Raw genomic sequence first — 21457 nt, 5'->3', positions numbered from 1 at the left:
TTGGATCATATTTTCTTCTGCACAATGACTTTCTGATTTAGTGTGCTTGAGAAACATTTGAAGTAATAGTTTGCAATGAAATTTTTGGGCTTAATCCAAATTGATTGTTTTCGGTAAAACTAAGTGAGGCTCAGTAATCTTATTTAATAACCACTGCAGTTTATTCTGATGTAGTGGTCTGTGGATCACATTTTTAAAAAGATTGGTGAATGTAGTCTAATTGCTATGATTGGTATTGAGTCCCCATTTGTTGCTTTGGGGGTTAAAATACCAGTATCTTTAGGCTTTGGCTTTCTTGCTTGTAAAATATGATTTTTAAAAAATACACATAGAGAGAAAGAGAGAGAGAGAGAGATCAATTCTAACAGAATATGCCAGTATTGTGATAGCCAAAAAGAGTGCAGGGACGACTAAATGTAAAAGTTCTTACTTATTAGATGTTTCCTATGTGCATGTAGTGATCTAAATTGTCTTCATGCATCAACTCAATTCATATTCAAAATCACCTTACTTAGTGACATATATTTTCGTCTTCATTTTAGAGAAAAGGAAAGTGAGTCATAGAGAAAGCACATAATTTTCTCAGGAGCTCACAGCTTGTAAATGGTCAAAATGAGATTGAAATCCAGGAAGTCATCTTTACAGACATCTACTACCCCCACTCTTAAACACTATATTTGGATTCTGCCTACCAAAATAAAAAAGGCAAGGGAGGGAAGAGCTAAAGAGAATACTGGCACATCTTATCCTGCATTTCCATATATTTGGGCTTTTCCAAAACATTTCATATTTTTGGCACAATATTTCTTAAACTGCAACTAAAATTCAAGGCTGTTTCAGAGGAACAGTAAGAATGATGTCACTAAAGATTTTCTACTATTTGACTATCTCAACTTTATATATTTAAAGGTCCATACAAATGTCTAAAAGAAAAACATGAATGTCCCCAAATAAAATTTAATGCATGTAAATAGATAATTTTCATATAAAAATGACCTCTAAATATGAGGAAAATGTTCAATTGAATTTTAATAAAAAGCAAATTAAAACCACAATGTGATAGCATCTTTTCTGAATTGTGTCTTAGTGTTTTCCAATTTCTTCTTTTCTCTCTCCATCCCTGCCATAAACTTTAAATATTATTGCTTCCCAAGTACCATCTTGGGTATTTATCTTTTCCTATGAGTTCTCTTAGGAGATTTTACCCTCTTCCATAGTTTTAAATAAATGTTGAAGAATCCACAAATTCAATCCCCAGCTCTGACATATTCCCTGGGGTGCAGACTTATATTTGACACTTTTGGTCCCACAAGAAAAGTCAATGCCAAAAAGTGTGAGTCAAAGCCATTATGTGAAGTCAGCATAAGGTTTATTCAGCACCTCTACTTGGTAATGTATTCCCAATCAGTGTTCAGACCTGGCACACCATTCAAGGTGCATGTATGGATTCAGTGAGCTCATTTTTCTTTGACACATTACATCATAACGACTAGCAAGATCTTCTTTAATGTTTTAGGATATTGGCAAATCGTTTCATTTTTGTTTTTATTTTATTGTGAATGATTGTGGTTTTTATTTGTCCAGAATGCTCATTTATTTTTCTTATTAGGGTATTAGGGTAAAATTTAAGGCTCTGAGAATACAAAGTTTGAAGAGACACAGTGAGGTTCATTTTGATCATGTCTGTTTTCAGTGCCTGCAGATCATCCAGGTAGGAATACGTACTAAGTAGTGATGTTAGGGTTTTAGGATTTTAGGGTTTTCAGAAAATTGGCTCCTGGTAATTGACTTTTGAATTATTTATTAGAGTTCAACAAGTTTCCCAAAATTAAATTGTTTGAACCAGATGAGCAGTTTTTTACAGCCTGATCACTCCTGTCTTTCATTATCATATTGCATTATCATTATGCATATCCTGGTTATTAAGCTATTCACTAAACTTCAAATGTATCCATCTATTTTGGTTATATGAACTAACAAAACAAAACAAATTTAGACTCTGTTTTGGGTGCCCAGGCTGGGATTCTGCAAACTCAATTTATTCTTTGTCAGGTGACTTTCCACTGGGTTTCACAAGTAAGGGGTAGTAGAAAGCAGACAGAAAGAAAAAGGAGGAGAGAAAACCCTGGCATTTTCCTATGTTCCTGTGTTCTTGCTTTGTTTTTACTGGCAGTGAAGCTCCACTGTGGATTTTTATTTAATTCTCCAGATTCTTGTAGCACTTTTCAAAACAGCTTCCTTATGCCTTCTGAGATGTACTACAACGAGCTGAGTGATTCCCTATCTTTTGAGAACTGGGTCTCAGATCTTTGGGATCCTTTCAACGAACCTGTGCCTTCTAATAGACCCAAACCTTTGCCTTTGTTTCTCCAGCTCTAGAGATGGAAGCTGCTGTTATTTCCTATCTGATACCTCAGTGTTTCACTTTATTTATCCTTTAGCAGCTTCTAAACATATGTTCTTTCTGTTGAAACACTTAGTATGTTTTTTGTCTTCCTGTCTGGATCCTGACTGATACACTATATAGATTTCCATCCGAAATCTTCTTCAATAATGAATAGTGCTTTCTCTTACAGGAAACAGAATTCATTTATTAAACATATTTTGAGTGCCCTCCAAATGTCAGGCACTGAGTTAGGTGCTAGGGTTTCTAAGTGTTAAGATAAATAAAATATTTTCTCAAGAATACTTCAGTTAGTAGAGGAGAGAGAGAAGTCAATAATTATTATAGACTATGACACAAGATTCACATTTCACCTTTAAGGAGGGGACATGAGCTAAAGTATCAAGACATGTTTTTAAGTATTGTGGGAATTTGGGGTAAGAGATGAATATTAAGAGGTAAGATGAACACACCCTATAAATTTGTGTATTCCAGGTTGTTTTCTAAAGTCTGTAAAAAATAATAATATAGTTAATCTTAAATTGTATGCATTAGATAAGTTGCTTTAGCCACAGTTGGAGAATGTTTTGGTAGGGGGTACACTTGAAATCAGAGGGACCAAGGGAGAAGGTGTGGTCACCCAGCTGGTGGAGACAAGCAGCATTTGAATAAAGGAAACCAGAGTTGGAATAAAAAGGATGCAGATCCAGAATTACTGATAATAAAACACAGGGGTGATCAGCCTGTGAAAAACTGCCCCTCTGGTGCAAAGAATTTAATTTCGAGAAACTTGCTGAACTGTAATAAATAATTCAAAAGTCAATTACCAGAATCCAATTTTCTGAAAACCCTAAAATCACTACTTAGTGATTTTACTACCTGGATGATCTGCAGGCACTGAAAATCGACATCATCAAAATGAACCTCATTGTGTCTCTCCAAACTTTATATTCTCAGAGCCCTTATCTTTCTGAATTGTGCTCCTATCTTTATAGACAAGATGTATCTGCTTTTTGCCTCTTTCCACTCAACCAGGCTCCTCAACTGCCTTTTTCAAATGTGCATCTCTCCATTTCCACTTCTACTAGGGATGCCTGTGTTAGACCCTACAGCTGTAATAAGAACTATGTTAGTAGAGATATGTGTGTCCCTTTTTGTTTCTTTGTTAAATCACTCTTTGATACTATGAAATATATCATTCTACAGCACAGATTTGCACAGGTAACTACCTTGCTCAATCCTCTTATTTTTTGAACTGATCCCATCCCTGCCCATCTCTCCACTTTCATGCATCAACTTTCCTAATTCCCCTACTCTTTTTCAGTACACAGCTACTTGAACTCCTTAAGACTTACGTTCTTTCATTTCTCCCTCTGTGCCTAAGTGCTATTCCCTCTCTGCAGTGTCCATTCCTCCTCCTCATCTTAACCCATGCTTAAACAGATTTTCTCATTTTCCTAAAAATTTATCGTCTGTGAAATTCTAGAGTGTTTAACAACTGTTTTATTTATTTATTACTTTTATTTATTTATTTATTTAGAGACAGAGTCTCTTTCTGTTTCCCAGGCTGGAGTGCAGTGGCACGATCTCAGCTCACTGCAACCTCCGCTTGCCATGTTCAAGGGATACTCCTGCCTCAGTCTCCCAAGTAGCTGGGATTACAGGACTGGTCCACCACACCCGGCTAATTTTTGTATTTTTAGTAGAGATGGGGTTTCATCATGTTGTCCAGGCTGGTGTGGAACTCCTGACCTCAAGTGATCCTCTCACCTCAGACTCCCAAAGTGCTGGGATTACAGGCGTGAGCCACCACACTATCACGCCTGGCCAACCGTTTTAAAATTCTTGTGCAGAAGTGACTAGTAACCATATGCTGAATAGAATCACAAAGTTTATGAGACTTCTAATGTAGACTCACAGGATTTCCTCATTCAAGATTACTCTCTAATTCTGCATTTTGCTAGGTGGTATTAATGTTCAGAAAAAAATTACTAAGTTAAAGTACCTTAATTATTCTATAATCCACTTAGTTATTTTTTACAAAAGTATTACAAAAATGAAAAAGAGAAAAATCACCACCCACCAAAATGATAAAGGACTAAAATGGATAACTACTAAGGAAGTATAAAAAACTAAAAACAAAAAAGACAGACTCATCACTTATTGTAAACTCAAATTAAATAAATGTTGGTAAAGCAAAACTGTAAGAAGATTTTTGATTATCAAGTTTTAAGTATTTAAAAATCATAGTAACTAATGCTAATGAGGATGCTGTGAAATTAACATTGTCTTAATTAAATATTCTTAGAAGCTTAGTAGGCACAACGTTTTTAAAGAATAATTTAGCAATACATACAAAATATCCTTACATACTTTAAAGAATTATAATTTTGTAAAAACAATTCCACATCTAGGACTCTAAGCAGATGTTCAGATATGCAGCCCAAAATGTTTTTTATGGTAATATCTATAAGAGTAAATGTTTTAAGCAGAAATTCTCAAGCAATATTGAGATATTTAAACAAATTTTGTTCAATTAACTGTAATTAGATATTAAACATGTTAATTTTTAGACACGCTAATGTAAATAAAATAAACAAATATAAATCTGAATACATGATATAGTCATAAGAATTCCAAAGTTATGTATTTGTGAATGGGCAAACTAAAATAGAAATGAGTGTTTTAAAATAGTAGCATAGGTTATCTCTGTGTGGTGGGATTATGAGTTATTTTCTTTATGCTTTGTATACTGTATTTCCTAAATTTTTCACTTATGGCCTTTTTTATAAAATCATATTTTACCTCCTTTATTGAATTGGCCATTTGATTGTCTTATTAATGTGTTTCTTACCCTCCAAGGCCATGCAAGGGACATGTACCTTTTGTTTTCTTCATCGCTGTATCCCTGGAAACTACCATACCATGGGCATTAAAGTGCTTTGAATGTTTGCTTAATAAATAAAAAATTGGACAGCACATTAAAATGAGGTTTTTTTCTTCAAAAAAGGTAGATTTATTCTAATGAAGTTTAAGCTTTGGAGCCTTGCATTTGCTCAAGCCCTTCAAAAACTCTGAATGGACATTAGTAATCTTCTTTTTGCAATTTTGCATTCTTTTTCTTAGAGTGAGATCCCCAAAAGAATAAACTTCAGGCCTTTAAAAACCTAGATCTGTTTCTGCTTCTTGGATAATCTTTATTTTCATTAATTTCTTCTTCATATATAAATGCTTCATTTTGCAGAACCCCCTGTAATCCCCAAATATGCTATATAAATTATTTCCCCCACACCTTAATTATTCTATGACAATCATTTAATTTGTGTTTCTCTTTCCACTTGCACCTGCGAAACTATTTTAGCTTACCTGTAGTGATAAATTCATACCAGTTCTGTCAAATAAAGAAAAAAATCTTCTAAAATAATTCGACAACTTTATTGAAGAGAAACATCTATTTTTGAAGTCAAGAAACATTGTGCGAGCTTGGCATTTATATATGGAGACGGGATTTGGATCTATTCCTAGCTGAAAGAGCTGACTGCCTGGAAAAGGCCTGAGGGAAGAAGTGAGAAGCAGTCTTCTGAGGTTTGCCTTTTTCTCTTTCTTTTCTTTTTATTTATTTTTTTTTCTTTTGGTTTATTTGTTTTCCTTCAGACTGCAGTACATCAAGACATGGTTTTCTGGCCACATTACATATTCTGAAAAGCATTTGGTCTCTGAGTGGCACATATCAAAGACAACATGAGAATATAAAGCATTCCGTGGGCAAAAGGGAACCTTCGTTTGGTGACATAAGTCAAAAATTAATTGCTTTAAATATCTATTTGCGCCGGGTGCGGTGGCTCACGCCTGTAAACCCAGCACTTTGGGAGGCCGAGGTGGGCGGATCACGAGGTCAGGAGATCGAGACCATCCTGGCTAACACGCTGAAATCCTGTCTGTACTAAAAATACAAAAAATTAGCCGGGCGTGGTGGCGGGCGCCTGTAGTCCCAGCTACTCAGGAGGCTGAGGCAGGAGAATGGCGCGAACCCGGGAGGTGGAGCTTGCAGTGAGCCGAGACTGCGCCACTGCACTCCGGCCTGGGCGACAGAGCAAGACTCCATCTCAAAAAAAAATAGAAAAAGAAAAAAATCTATTTGCTTGAGAAACAGAATATAGGCATAGTTTAAAATCATTTTTGCGTTATTATGGAAGGTTATTGTTCAAGCAGTTTGGTTTTGAGTTTGGATGTGTTAGTAAATTGTGGTTGATGTTCATTGCCAGTCTCTGGGAAAGTGGCAGTATTTATTTATTTATCTGCAAGTTGTGGAAACATTAGTCTATATTCAGATCCATTTCAATAAAGGGCATTTACAGAGGTTCATGTTTTTCTAATTCTTTCTTTTTTTTCTAAATTAAAAAAAAAAAGGAAACACACATGCAGCTTTTATATGTAAATATTCCGGTAATATATTCAGGAAAATATCGTTCAGAGATAGGGAGTTTTCCACTATTGTTTTATTCATACCTTGGTTTGAAAAATTTTATGATGTGATGATAAGCAACTTGAAGTTAATTGAAAAGAAGTGTCCTGTTAAATTAGAATGTTATAAGATAAACCTGTGAAAGCAAAATTTTCAACAAAAGGTAAAATTACAACTCTAATGGAAATATCAAAATGAACATGTTAAGCAGTTTATTTACTCATTAATTAATGAGGGAACCCCACAGATGTTATAACTGGTTAAAAAAAAGAACCTTTCAAAGAGCAGGCACAGTACAGATCATGAATATTGAAATGAATATGCAAATGGAGGCAAGTTTGCCTTTTTCTACAGTGAGGTGGGAAGTGAATTAAATAAACATCTACTGGACAGGATCAAATTTGCATGTGACAAGACAGGAATTAGTTTGCATTGCTATCAATTTTCCACAACTTGCAGAGCTGTAAGATAGCTTTCATAAAACAGGAATCTGATAAACAGGAAGGGTGTACTCTAGTGCAAAAATAATACATAGTTTCTATTTAATGATGCATATTTATAGATTTTCCTGCACATATAAGGCTATAGTCATTGTTTTCCGTTTTGTAGCTATAAGATAAATCTCAACTTTGTTCAAAGATTAAAAGGTACACAAATATTATATTATTAGATTAATTTCCAAGTAAAATAAAATGTTATTGAATTACAAAGGGGGCTGGAGAAGCTGAAGATATGAGATTTGCAGCCACATTCTTTTATAGCCACGTTCTTTCTATTTTTATTACTGATAACTTATTTGCTTAGGTGCTGGAGCTAAAAATTTGTGAGGTATTACTGACCAGTCCTTCTTTTTAGGCAACACATCCAACCTATCACTTAGTCCTCATGGTCTGCCTCCACTGTCTGTTTCAACCAGTTCACTTCATTTTTATTGCCTTCTTCCTAGAACAAATAAATTTGCAAAGGTTATGTGCCTTGTGGAATATTATTATATCTTCCTTACTGGAACTGTTGTATTTACTTTTATTTTATACTATTACGTTATCCACAAAATACTCAGAATGTGTGTGTGTGTGTGTTAATTCTCAGAAAAATCCCTTTTTAGCAAGAGTTAATATGCAAGTTTTTTTTTAATTCCATGCAAAAGACAATAATAGCATGGTTTGTTTACCCAAATGGGTTCGTGTTCATTATAATTTACTTCTCCTTTTGACTATACTAAAATATTCCTACTGTAGAAAACAAAAGACCCCTTTTCATTAACCCACTATTTCCCAGAGTAATGATTTTTAAAATGTAAATGAAGTGTTATTAGTATCTCACTTAAAACCTAATGATAATACATGGTTTTTCACAGAATGGAATCCAAACTTCTTGTCATGGACTACAAGCTCCTTCATGATCCCTTTCTATCTCCTCAATTTCATCTTGTAACATTGTGCTTTGAGGCATATTGCACTTCTTTCAATTCCTTTAAAGTAGGGTTTCTCAAGTTAGCTTCTTATAAAGAGCTGTCTTCTGCACTGATCAATGTTTAGCAGTATTTCTAGCCTCTATCCACTAGATGCCAGTATTAATCACACACACACACACACACACACACCACACACACACACACACACACTCTTCAGTGTGACAATCAAAATTGTTTTCAGCCATTGCCAAATTTCCCGTAGCGGGGACTGGCAATATCTCCCCTAGCTGAGATCCACTGCATTAAAGCAGCAAACATTCTTGCACATGGATATTCTCATACAAATTTCCTCTACAAACAAGGCTCTTTTTAGGTTCGCTGCATGGCTGCCTCCTTCTCTTTCTACAAATTTCAACAAAACATCTCTTATTCTAAAATGCCTTTCTTGTCCACTATAACGTAAAACTACTATCTAGCCTATCCTCTGAGGATTAAATACTATTATTTTCTTTATATAACTTACCACAATATATAATTAAAATGTTTACTTATATAATATCTACCTCAACTAGACTGTATCTCTAAACAAGGAATATCAGTTTGGTTCACCATTTGGATAAGTTTGTTTCATTATCATATATTCAGGTCTTGGCATGGGACTGATACTGAGGAGGCATTAGATAGGTATTTTTTGAGTAAGTGAATGCTAATTTGAGTTGAATTTCCCATTCATAATACAGGATCTTCACATTACACCATATTCAGAAGTTCACAAATGACTCACTGTGCTTAGCAAAATTGTGATACCAAGAATAAATGTCATTCTAAGGGTTATGCCTATAGTAGAGAATGATGTTTTCTGTCTATGTTATATTATTATTATTAATCCCATAACAGAACTTTTGGAGAAGCTAGAAAAATCTATGGAATTCTGTGTAATTAATTTAAAGAGCTGTAATCATTGTATCAGGCTTATTTATTTGTGTATTTATTTTATTCCCTGAGTAGTTTATCCATTTAAATCCAAATTTATATGACCATTTTGAAAATCTTCCAAAAAAGCAATCTCACCGTTTTCAGGCATGCTCCTCAAGTTTATTTTTTAGAAAATATATTTTAATATTTTTTCGTCTAGGTGCTAGTTTGAAAGTATTAAATAAATAACTTTTGGCAGATAAATCATTACTCAACCCAATCTGCTATAATAATTTTGGGTTGAAAGCTTATTTATGCATAATGGTATTGAACCCCAATACAGATCTCAAAGCTAGTTAGCATGATTGAACTGAATTGCAGATGGTCCAACTCCAAGTGTGGTGCTTTGCTAAAATTAGAGTTTCTATTGTTTGTAAAAATAAATATTTGCATGTTTTATAAATACCGTCTAACACAAACTCAAGTAGAAAAATTGAAATATGTACCTTCTTTGGATTAAAAATATAGCTCAAATGAATTAAAACTCAGCTTTCAGATAGCTGGCACATAAGGCAAAATCCTAGGAAAGCTCCCAATTTGCACTGTAATGTTAGTTCTCTAGATTTCACTTCTGACTTATCAGCATCTCCAAAAATTGATAAGAAATAGATAAATCGCTTTCAGATATTATTTTACAACTGGAATATTTTATTTATGTATATACTGAAATAATTTATTCTTTTCTGTATTTTAAAAAGAAAATGATGTTAATGAAGGTAAACTTTTTTTTTCAGCATCTTATTTTTAATAAGAGGGTAGGATCCAGGGTTTGTTTTTGTTTCCTCGGCTTTAAAAAGATAATTATGTTAATGAAGGTAAAACTTTTTTTTTTCAGCATCTTATTTTTAATAAGAGGGTAGGATCCAGGGTGGTTTGTTTTTGTTTCCTCGGCTTGCCCTTCGGTCTCTGGCACGCTCGAACTTCCGGCTATTGGAGCGGATGTAGGGTTTGTACGGTTTCCGGGGCCTTGCCAAATGCGAGTACACCCCTCCGCCCTTTCGAGGACCGGAGAGCCGGACGATGCCGCAGCCCTTGGGGGAGTCCAGGGCCAGCTGGCCGAAAGTGAGGATCTTGCCCCGCGCCCCGCCTCGCCCCGCCCCACCCCACTCCCTAGAAGATGTGTCTGCGGGCCCGGCTGGTCACGCGCAGCGCACACACCTTTAGTTTCGGCACTTCCTGAACCCGCACGTCATCAGTTATGGCCCCCACAACCACGGCTGTTTTGTTTTCCCGGCCAGGAAGCTTCATATTCCGGATTATCCCGGAAAGGGACAGAGGTGGCCGGTTGTTGCGACTCATAAACAACCTCTTCAGCACAACCTGGTTGAATGTGGAGTTGGTTCCTTTGCCAGAAACCCGTACAGCTTGACCAACGGCCTCAGGTAGATATCCTGGCTCTTGGGCTCCTTGCGCCGAACCTTTCGGTCCTTGTTGTGGCGGGTGTCGACTCCCATGATGGCGCCTCCTGCATGACCAGGTCTGGAAAGAGAGAGTGGTAAACTTTCTTTTGATGAGGATTAAAAAAAAATAGATATCAATGTTGTATTTTTTACATATTAGTTTATTTTGGACAGCAAATGCATAAATAATACGGAAAAGACAGAAGACAGCATTTGCCACCTACTGTTAAGTGTCTTGTACATTCCAACCCCTCACCTCGCAGTTTTTGAATGAAATGACAAATTTTCTACAAAATATATTTTTTGTTATTATTATTTGAATCAAAATATGAATTACTTAACAGTTCTTGAACATATATTTACTTTTAAATACCCTCTTATATAAGAAACATACCAAATTATTAAAGATATGTTTTAATATTTCATATTAAAGAAAAATTAATTATTAGAAATTTGTACATCAATCAAATAACTTTTATGCCTCAAAGGCTATTTGGAAGTATTTGTCTACTTCAGGAACCTACTTTTTTCATATACATATCCTGCCTTTAAAAATAATTAAATTTTATCTTCTATGTTCAAATGAACAAATTTATGAATGTCCAGATTCATGAAAGACATTGAGTCATCTTATTAAAACAATGAGCTTGAGTTCATCTTAAATAAGATTTTGCTAGATCAAGTAGATTTTGTTTATATTTTAAAACTACATTTGCTTTATTTTCAAAGTAGTTTTAAATAAGCTTAAATGCTCTTACATAAATATAAAATATATTAGAAAACCTTAAGTTTTACTTTAGCATTAGGTTATAATACTAATAATGCTGCACAAATTAATTAAGAACATGTTAAAATACAAATAAGATTTACTTCTTACCCAACAAAATAGCTTTCTTTATGAGATCTTGCTTATATGTATTTTCATTCTGGTAGAAAGAGTCAGATTGCCATCATTATTAGGACTACAGCTAGGCAAATATTACAACCACATTTGGAAGGATCTTTGCCATTTCGGTTGTGTGAAGATAACTAAATAGTTGGATAAACATCACTCGATACTCCATACTGAGTATAACTCCCTACATATAACTTACTAAACTGTCAAAGTATGATTTTTAAAAAGTTAAATAACATTACCCCCACACAAGTATAGAATATACACAAGTTAAAATTTTATTTAACTCATCAGTGACTAAACCATCAAAGTGTTAAAACTGGTTCAGAATGTATTTAAGATGTTGAAAATGTATAGGTATCAAAGAAAAAAATACTGAAATCAGATTGCAAGGATAGAAAACTGAGGCTAATGTCCTACAGGGCAATATAACAGTCACCTCTGAGGTTATCTTTTCTACTAGATGGAAAATAATTGTTTCCTTACCAGAAAAAAATCAAGAACAGATGATTTCATAGAGCCTGTGCTTTAATCATTTGCCAGTTGAGAAAGTAAAAGTTACATTCATATAGATAATTAAATCATCCTTGAGTGAGCGTCTTAGACAGTGCTCCAGTATGACATTAAAAGAACACAGCACCATTTTTGCCTAAAATTTTGGTAAAAAAATTAAAATATCATAAAAATATTGATTATATAAGACTTCTGATACTTACTTCAAATTTTCTTTAAGTAATTATGAAAACCATTATTCTAGTTCCAAATTATCCTGGCTTGCTCTTACTTCATTTGTATGTTCTTCTAATTCTTATGTAGGTCATTTCTCTCATATTTTAATCTTACATAAGCTACTCCTATTTTATGTTGGCAGAATTTTAAAAAATCAAATCTTGCTAATACCAACTGCTGACTCTTCATCTATTAGCAAATTGTTCTGGGGAACAATCATTTTTCAATGGTCCCTCTTAGCTTCATTGCTAAGGAGGGTTCCATCTTTCAATGCTCTTCATAAAGTATTGATAGTTTCTCATTTTCCTCGGCATGACACGTGTGTGTGTGTGTGTGTGTGCGCGTGCACGCGTGTGTGTGTGTTTGTATTAAATAGTCTTTGGCTTTGAATCCATCTTGAAGTGTTTTCTACTGGCTGCCTCTGAACTCTGCCTACTCCTTTCAGTGGAAGGGGGAGAAATAACTTCTAAATTATAGTCTAAACTCAAAGTGAATTTCACATATTAAAAATATGCTCTTGGCAGACATTAGCACATAGTAGATATTCAGTATGTGTTTGCTAACTGACTGACAGCAATATGGACATCATTATATGTTATTAAGCCTGTTTTCTGGTGTAACAACTCTTTATTTTGTGAGCTATATTAGCAATGATTTGGGGAGCAAATGAGGATTTCCTTAGGCAGAATACCTCTTATGTAGTCCCATTATTCAGTGATGCTCCATTCTTAGAATGACATCGTTTTTCACCATTATCTTCAGATTGATTTTGTAGGTGAGGAAAAGCCATAGAGAAATTTTGGTAAACTTCTGTATATAACATAAAATTCTACCCTTTGTTTTTATGCAGGGTAATGTGATGGTCACAACTTTCAAATAAAAAGTTGTTTTATATATCAACTTGTAGAACGCTGTCTTCCAACTGTAAAAACAAACACAATGATAAGTGCTTGGCCACGGATAAAGGTATAGGCAGCATTAATCTTAAACTCATGCTAGATCCTCATGGTATTATGGTGTTCGTTTTATTGATTTTTTTTTTTTACTTTTTAACAACAAGGTGCATATGGCAGCGTACGCAAAGAATAATAGAATAAGTAGTAAGATCAGAAGGAGAGTTAAATAATTAAATCAACAACTCTTGCTGATTTAGGAATGCTTTCAAATGCCCTCAATTCCTCCACAGCTGAGCTCAAAATATTATAAGTAATATCGATGTTGGATTTGAAAAACTATGAAAATGTCTTACTCCAAAAATATGTATTTCACTAGGTTTCACTTGTCTGATACGCCTACTTTTAATGTGTTTATTCACATTTATTAAATATTAGTGTATGTGAAAGTAGGGTGACAGGTGAGGAATGCAAATTCGAACTTCTATATTTTTCACTATTTCCTAGCACCAACCTTCTTATCTCTAGAAAAAATTTAAGGAAGCTGAGGGTAAGAGTGCTGTGGTCTGAATAAGAATTCAAACTTGTCTCATTCATTAAAATAATATTTCAAAAACATGCAAGGAATATATGCCAGTGTATTCTTCATATAGGTTTAAAATTTTTATTTTAAATCTTAACATTGCCACATATACTTTTCTTAATATCTTTCATAATCTAATCATCAGGCTGTAATGTTTTGCAAATATATGTGTTTCTGTGTCTATACCCATATGCTTAAGTGTGTATATCCCATTATTCTCTGCATTATTTACTTTACATAAGTACATTTTAATGTAAATATAGATAGATGATGATATTGAGATAAATGCACACATATCTAGATATTATATATCTAGATATATGTAGAGAGAGATATATAAATTTGGAGATATTCCTCCTAATAGAAAAATATTTAATTGGACCTGAATTTTAGAGAGATATTCAGTTAAATTTTAATTCATCAACTCCCATTGTGGCTTCACAGAAATGAGATGTCACATAGTTCTTTCATATACATTTACTGAAATTGAGATATAAAGAATATGGACAACTCTCCCCAAAGGAGTAGTATAGATTACAGGGAACAATATATCATAGTGCGTATCTATTGGTCTGTGAGTCAGGTGACCTAGGCATAGTTTCAGCTCTTTAAGCAACTTCATGTGATGCCTTAGATACGTGATAAATAACCTAGGTTTTCGTATCTTTTAATGACTCAAAAGTGACAAATTCTAAGGTCCTTTCCCATTTTTCATGTTAGTAACATTGAAGGAAAATTATTAACCCAAAAAGGTAGACAAAATTTCAAAATACCAGTAAAGTTAATTAATAAACATCTTTATTTCATAAATAAATGTATATATGTGTATATATATAAATATATATAAATATATATATACACATATAATGTAAGCTGAAAGTGTTGGACTGTGTGCATTTATATACATATACATATTTAAGCAATTTTAATACATAAATGAAATTGAAATGGAAAAATATTGTGACTGAGCCTGTGTAGTACCAATGGAGTAAAACAGGAATCAAAATAAAAAAGGCTTTGTGTGTGTGTGTGTGTCCATAAAATCAAATATAACATCACCAATTATTTTATTTTTAAATACGTCAATAGAAAAATTATTTTTTCAAGTAAGTAAATGGAAAGATTTTATTTTTTCCTGAGTGGTTTTGAGTACAGATTGAAGCAGGTGTTACATATGAAAGCACAGAATATAGGAATACCATCTGTGTCTGTCTAATTCTAGCCAAAATTTTTTCCTTTACTGTTGTTTAAAGATTAGAGAATTGGATTCTGCTTTAGAGTGGCGTTGGGACTAGTAGCTAATCCCATTGAAGATTAAATGAAAATGCGAATTTTAAACAGTTAAGATTATTTTATGCCATTAGATAGATAGATTTTACAGCATAATACACTTCTAAATTTTTTACTTTTTAAAAACTGTGTATAAATGTGTCTTTTCTATGCTTTCGGAATGGTATAAAATAAAGCAATCATCTTACTTAACAATTGTGTGCCAACATCTATTAGGTTGTATAATTTGGGGGATAAGATCAGGGCTCCCCCTGCTGGCTGCATGCCTGCTTCATTTGCATTAAAAATCAGGGCCTAAAAAACTCAGGAAACACTAGAAATTTAGCAGAAGGGTAAGTTAAAATCCTCCAATTCAGCTTCTCATTTCATATATGTAGAAATTGAAGCCCAAAATATTAGTGGATTAATACTTGTATTCATCCCCTGTAGCTTGAATCATCTAAATTACCTGGGACCAACTAAGTTTACCGACCTAATATGGTAACCACAAAGAATAATAAGATAACAAAGGATACTAACTATGGACTTTGTGCAAATGTGAACTTTTTCAAAATAATATCGTTATGGTACTTCATACAATTTTTAAATTGCAAGATACCTTGGGAAACTAGCTTGTTCTCTGATATAAAAAATTACCTCCCAAATATTTAAAATATAAGATAAAAATTGCACCTGGCCTTGCAGAGTCACAAATCCTGAGTGAACAGTTAATCAATGGATTAAATAATCTTGACTTCAACTTAATTTTTTTAACTAGTGTGGAACTGTAGGCTATCACTAGCATTTTCCTAATATTCATGTAAGTCTAAAATCTTTTTTTTTAAATTCTACTTGCTATAATATTGTTCTCATTGGAATACTCCCATATGAGCAATACCTGTCCATAAATGTGAAAAGTCTTAAGTTCCTTGTTGGCTTTTTGCTTTACAAGCTAAAAACCACAATTCACTCAACCATTCTTCATAGAGCCTATTTCAGTTTTTTAATACTTTTGTAGATCTCTTAGGAATCTGAGTGTGTTTATTTCCCTTTCCAAATTGAGTAGCTGACACTATTCTTCCCTGCTTAAAGACTCACTCTGTAATTCTTAGATATAATTGATCCGTGACTCTTTGCCTGCATCCCACTATGATTTATCATGATAACCTTCTACCGTTATTGACTCATATTAACATTATAAACACTGTCACTGAATTTCAAGGCAATTGCCATCTGAGCAATGCAAAAGCAAATAATAAAAAGATGAATAAGAATAAGCTTGATTTGGGTAAAATATAAAGTTGAGAGAACAAGCAAAAATGTATAATAATGGTACCTCTGTTTTCATTCATGGAATTGTCAGAGGCAACTTAGAACCTGCCATATGTACAGGTACTGCACAGATGCATATGTATTTAATATTTATTATTTGTAATTTACAAATATATATGACCAAAAATTAAAGGTATAAAATGTATTGATATTCCCAATATTCCACTTAAAGTTTATTAAGTAGCTACTTTATAAATGTTTTTTAAAAAATATTTAGAAATAATAGAATACTGGCTTTATCCTCAAAAAGGAAGTAGTTGAGTAATACGACTGAGAAGACAAATGTGTAAGCAACTCATTATAATAGAAAAATGGCATATTTATTTCAAAATCATCTAAATTGTTGTGAAATAACATATATTTTGTGAAGACTACTCTTCAAAAACTATGGACAATTTCAAATATATGCAAAAGTAGAGAGTATAATATGATTAAGTTCCACATACCTGTAACAAAGGTAAGACAGTTGTAACTTCATGGCCAAGCTTGTTTCATTTATATTTGAAATTCTTCTTCTCCTCCCACAGATTACATTGAGACAGATTTCTAGAATAAAGATAATTTGTTATTAATCTTACAATGACTTTATTGCATGTAACTTCATTATGCAACCAAACTCTTCAGAGCTGCAGTTTTTTTTTAACAGGCAAAATATAAACTTTATGGAGTATTAGAGAAGACCTGAGAATAGCTCAGTAAACATGGCATGTTGGTGTAATAGGGTAAGAATATCAATAGGGATGGAAGAGATTTATTGCCAGAGAAGCATACATAGTAAAATAACTGAGAAATGAATGCATATAATGAACTAGTAACCTAGAGTGGGTGCAGGGAATATATCTTGAAAGATGGGATGAATGTGTTTGTGAATGGCTTAATTTTGAGAAAATTTATACATGCATTCAATAAATGATTTGTGATGATCTTTCACAATATGCCTTTTTTGTGAAGTTAACCTTCAGTAACTTCATTGATTCTACAGTTGTCTACAAGATAAAATAAAAAAAAAGACCTAATCACAATTTGACAAGGTCATTTAGATTCTATCTTTTAAATAAAAGGCTGGAAGATACATCACAAGTTTATGTTCCAGTCATATTCAACAACTTGCCACTTTAGTTTGTTATAGGTATTCTGTGTGTAAATATTGTTTTTTACTCTGCCAGCTATCTTTTTCCTTTTGTGAGCAATCCTTTCATGTTTTTTTAAATTTATTTAAATATTTATTTTAATATATGAAATTATATGTATTTATCATGTACAACATGATGTTTTGAAGTATGTATACATTGTGTAATGATTAAATTTAGCTAATATATACATTACCTCGATAGTTAGCAGTTTTGTGATGAGAACATTTATCTACTCTCTTTAGCATTTTTCAAGAATGCAGTATATCATCATTAACTATAGTCATCATGTACAATACATCTCTTGAAGTTATTCCTCCTATGTAAGGGTAATTTTGTATCCTTTTACCAACATCTCCCAATCCCCCACTGCCAACTGCCTCAGCCTCTAGCGATCACCATTTTATTCTCTATTTCTATGAGATTAACTTTTTTTGATTCCACATGTGAGAGAGATAATGTTGTATTTGTCTTTCTGTGACTGACTTATTTCGCTTAACATAATGTCTTCCATGTTCATCCATGTTGTTGCAAATGATAAGATTTCATTCTTTTGTAGTGTCTTAATAATATTCCATTGTGTATCTATACCACATTTTCTTTATCTATTTGTCTGTTGATGGACACTTAGGTTGATTCCATATCTTGGCTATTGTCAATAGCACTGCAATAAACATGGGAATTCAGATATATCTTTGACATACTGATTTAATTTCATTTTGATATATACCCAGCAGTGGGATTGCTGGATCATATAGTAGCTCTAATTTTAATTTTATGAGGAAACTTCATACTGTTTTCCATAATGTCTGTACTGACTTATATCCACACCAACAATGTACAACAGTTTCCTTTTCTTCACATCCTTACCAGAAATCATCTTTTATCTTTTTTATGACAGCCATTCTAACAGGAGTGAGGTTATATCTTATCAGAGGAGAACGTTCTTTTTTTCTCAAGCCAATAAAAATAGATTCAAGATAAATATAGATAGTAAGAATTTATCTAATAATTTGGATCCTCAAATTTTATTTTATAACTATTATCATCACACAGTCCTTGGGACTGCTGTGCATTGATTAACTAAAATGTGGGCGAAATTATTTTCTACCTGAATCATTTTTCTATAAAATATGGTGAGAAATTGATAGAGATTTACTATAATAAAGACATGCTGATATCAGGAATGAAAATGAGTAATATTCTCCTTTTGTTTGCCTCACTTGCCACCATTAAGCACATATTAAATTATATTTATGAATAACTTTTATTGGACACTTTCCATTATATTTCAATGCAGTTGTTTCCATTCAAGGATTAGTTTTTAGAAACGCAAACCCACCGTTCATTGGTTCTCTGTAATGCTTCACTATTATCAGCAATTGCAGATATTTTCCCCAGAAAATATTACCTTCATTGGAAAATACCTAAGATTAAGGGATAATAAAAGTAGGACTAGATATGAATTTAGATATGGTGTGCATTGATAGAAAATTATAAATGATATGTAAATATTATTCAGTTATTAGGACACAGAATCAGGTCTTCATAATACAGTTTTGAAAGCCAAGATTATTGACATTGTGTCATCAGGGCACCACTTACTTTGCCAATGTTATTGCTGCTCAACCTTATAACTGCAGATAAAAGGGTTAAACATTTTGATCACTTGGATTTTGTGTTAAAGTTGAGTTTTTAGGAAGATAATGTGGTATATAAGGACAAGTAACACATTAACATCTTTATATAAATAAACATATTTATCCATATTCCTCTAGGAAACTTACTGCAAAAGGAAGTTATCAATTATAGAAGACATACACACTCATAGAGATACACATTGTAATATTGCTTAGTGTTGCTAAGTGTAAAGTTCTGGGGACTGAAGACCAGTGATAAGTCTAGTAATTCAAACTTATCCGTGACAAGAGCCAGCTTATCTATTAAGTCCCTGGAAATGGCCATCTGGCTTTGGAACTTGAGACATCTCTCCTGAGGTTGACATCACATGGGAGTCAATCAAATGAAAAGGTTCTGTTGTAACACAGCTGGGAAGGTGAGTTAGTATTAGTCAGAAGGGGAAAGTGTTGCTTTACAAGTTTGGTAGTCTGGCAGTTGGCCAAGTTATGCCATTTTGCCCCAAAATTATGTTAGAAAAGAAAATTTTCATTTGGCTTCCTAAGGAGGACAAATAGGAAGTGTAGTTAATTTTTTCATTCTTTATTCAACAAATATTTATGTACCAAATAATGATGCAGTCAGTAGCAAATCAGCAGGTAGCAATAGGACTCAGCCCCCATAATGTTTCCACTTCATTGGTGGAAATAGACAACACACATGTAAATAAATAAATAAAGTAATTTAGATTGCAATTATCATGAAGACAATAAACAAGGGCTGTGCTAGACAGCATCCAGGGAAGAGGCAAAGACACTTGAGATGTGGTGGGCCAGGGAAGTCTATTTAAAGAAATATGGTTTGGATTGAGGCTTGAATTATGAAAAAATACAGTCATACAGCATTCAGGAGATTAGAATGTTCCAAACACAGAAAATCACAAGTGCAAAGGCCCTGAATGGAAGGGCTTGGCTTGTTTGAGAAATATAAAGGAGGCCAGACGCAAGAAGAGAGCAAGAAGGCGTATGGTGTAAAATGAAGTCACTAAGATATGTGGGAACCAAATTTTGAAATGTCTTTTTAGATCATGGTAAAGAGTTCAGATAATATTCCAATTTCAGTAAGACGGCTTCTGAATTTTGGAAGAATCATAATTGTCATTTAAGTTATAATAGGTAAATTTATGTACAAGACATTGTAAAGCAATATCTGGGCTTTGAAATAATGTAATGGATAAATTTATAACATATATACTTAAAATATTTAAAAAGAAGTAAATTTGGCAAAATTCTGATGGGGATTTATTTTACTTTCTTCATAATTGGTTTAAAATCTTCATGAAAAAATTAAAGATATAAAAAAGAATATATTATTGCAGAACTCAAGTTGAATGAAATAAGTATAGCTAATGAAGAAAACATGGATAATGTTCCGTTGTTTCTAAACAGGAATATGTGTTGGAAATTTGATAGCATAAGTAATTATATTTTATAATAATAAGTGTTATCCAAAAGCATTCATTCAATTTAGAGAAATACTAACTTGACTAATTATTCCCTGGAAGTATGTTGTAAATCTGTTTTAATTGACTCAATCACACATTTATCTAGAATATTTGCTCTCAGCCTTAAAAAAAGTACTCATTTCAACACATTTTGAAAGCTGCTTTGAAAACTTAGCTTAAAGGGAATAACCTAATTTCAATAAATATGATTTTGTTGTATATTTAAATACTATAGAGAAAAAACATCTTTAATACCAATGATTTCCATAACTCTGGTTTTTATCTTGTATAATCACTGTGCAAGCGTAATTTGTTCATGGTTAACACATTATCCCAAGATACAGTTGATATTAAGGTACAATAGATTACATTTAGAAAAGTTTATAAAAATTTTCCAGCTTTACTTCTATATTGTAAATCATGTAACTGAGCAAACTGATTTTGTCAGTGTTATAAACACACATGATACACACTCAAGCTTCTGGTTTTCTCAAGACATCATTTTAGAAACAAGAAATGCATTCAAATGTGCATAAAATGATTAGCTGTTCTCAATTCTGATACAAGACAAAATGAAGAAAATTTGCATTTTAAATCACTGGGGGTATTGGAAGATGGAGGGCCATGCTTGTTTTCACTATTGCAGATTATAAACTAAAATTATTGTATAAAACAATCTTTTAAATCAAATACAGTTCTTAGTAAGGTATTTGGTTTGGTTTTCCTCATCATATTTCTGGTATTTTTATTTATCAATATGGAAATTTAATGGGGGGAGCATTGAGGTACTCTATAGAAACAAAATGAATGTGTTCGAAATTAGTGTCTCTCCTCCAGATTTATCCTGGTGTCCTATAAAGAATATCTC

General features: G+C 33.0%; 1 protein-coding gene and 1 pseudogene across 2 annotated transcripts in view; one reads left to right on the top strand and one right to left on the bottom strand.

Moving 5' to 3' along the window:
• Positions 1-21457, top strand: part of CSMD3 (CUB and Sushi multiple domains 3) — a 1213340-nt gene that overhangs the window by 51101 nt on the left and 1140782 nt on the right. The gene's annotated exons all lie outside the window — the stretch shown is intronic.
• On the bottom strand, positions 10083-10700 carry LOC105739685 (annotated as a pseudogene).

Source organism: Nomascus leucogenys, chromosome 16 (assembly GCF_006542625.1).
Source record: "Nomascus leucogenys isolate Asia chromosome 16, Asia_NLE_v1, whole genome shotgun sequence".
NCBI classification, from domain to species: Eukaryota; Metazoa; Chordata; class Mammalia; order Primates; family Hylobatidae; genus Nomascus; species Nomascus leucogenys.
This window is presented reverse-complemented; position numbering and strand designations above follow the sequence as displayed.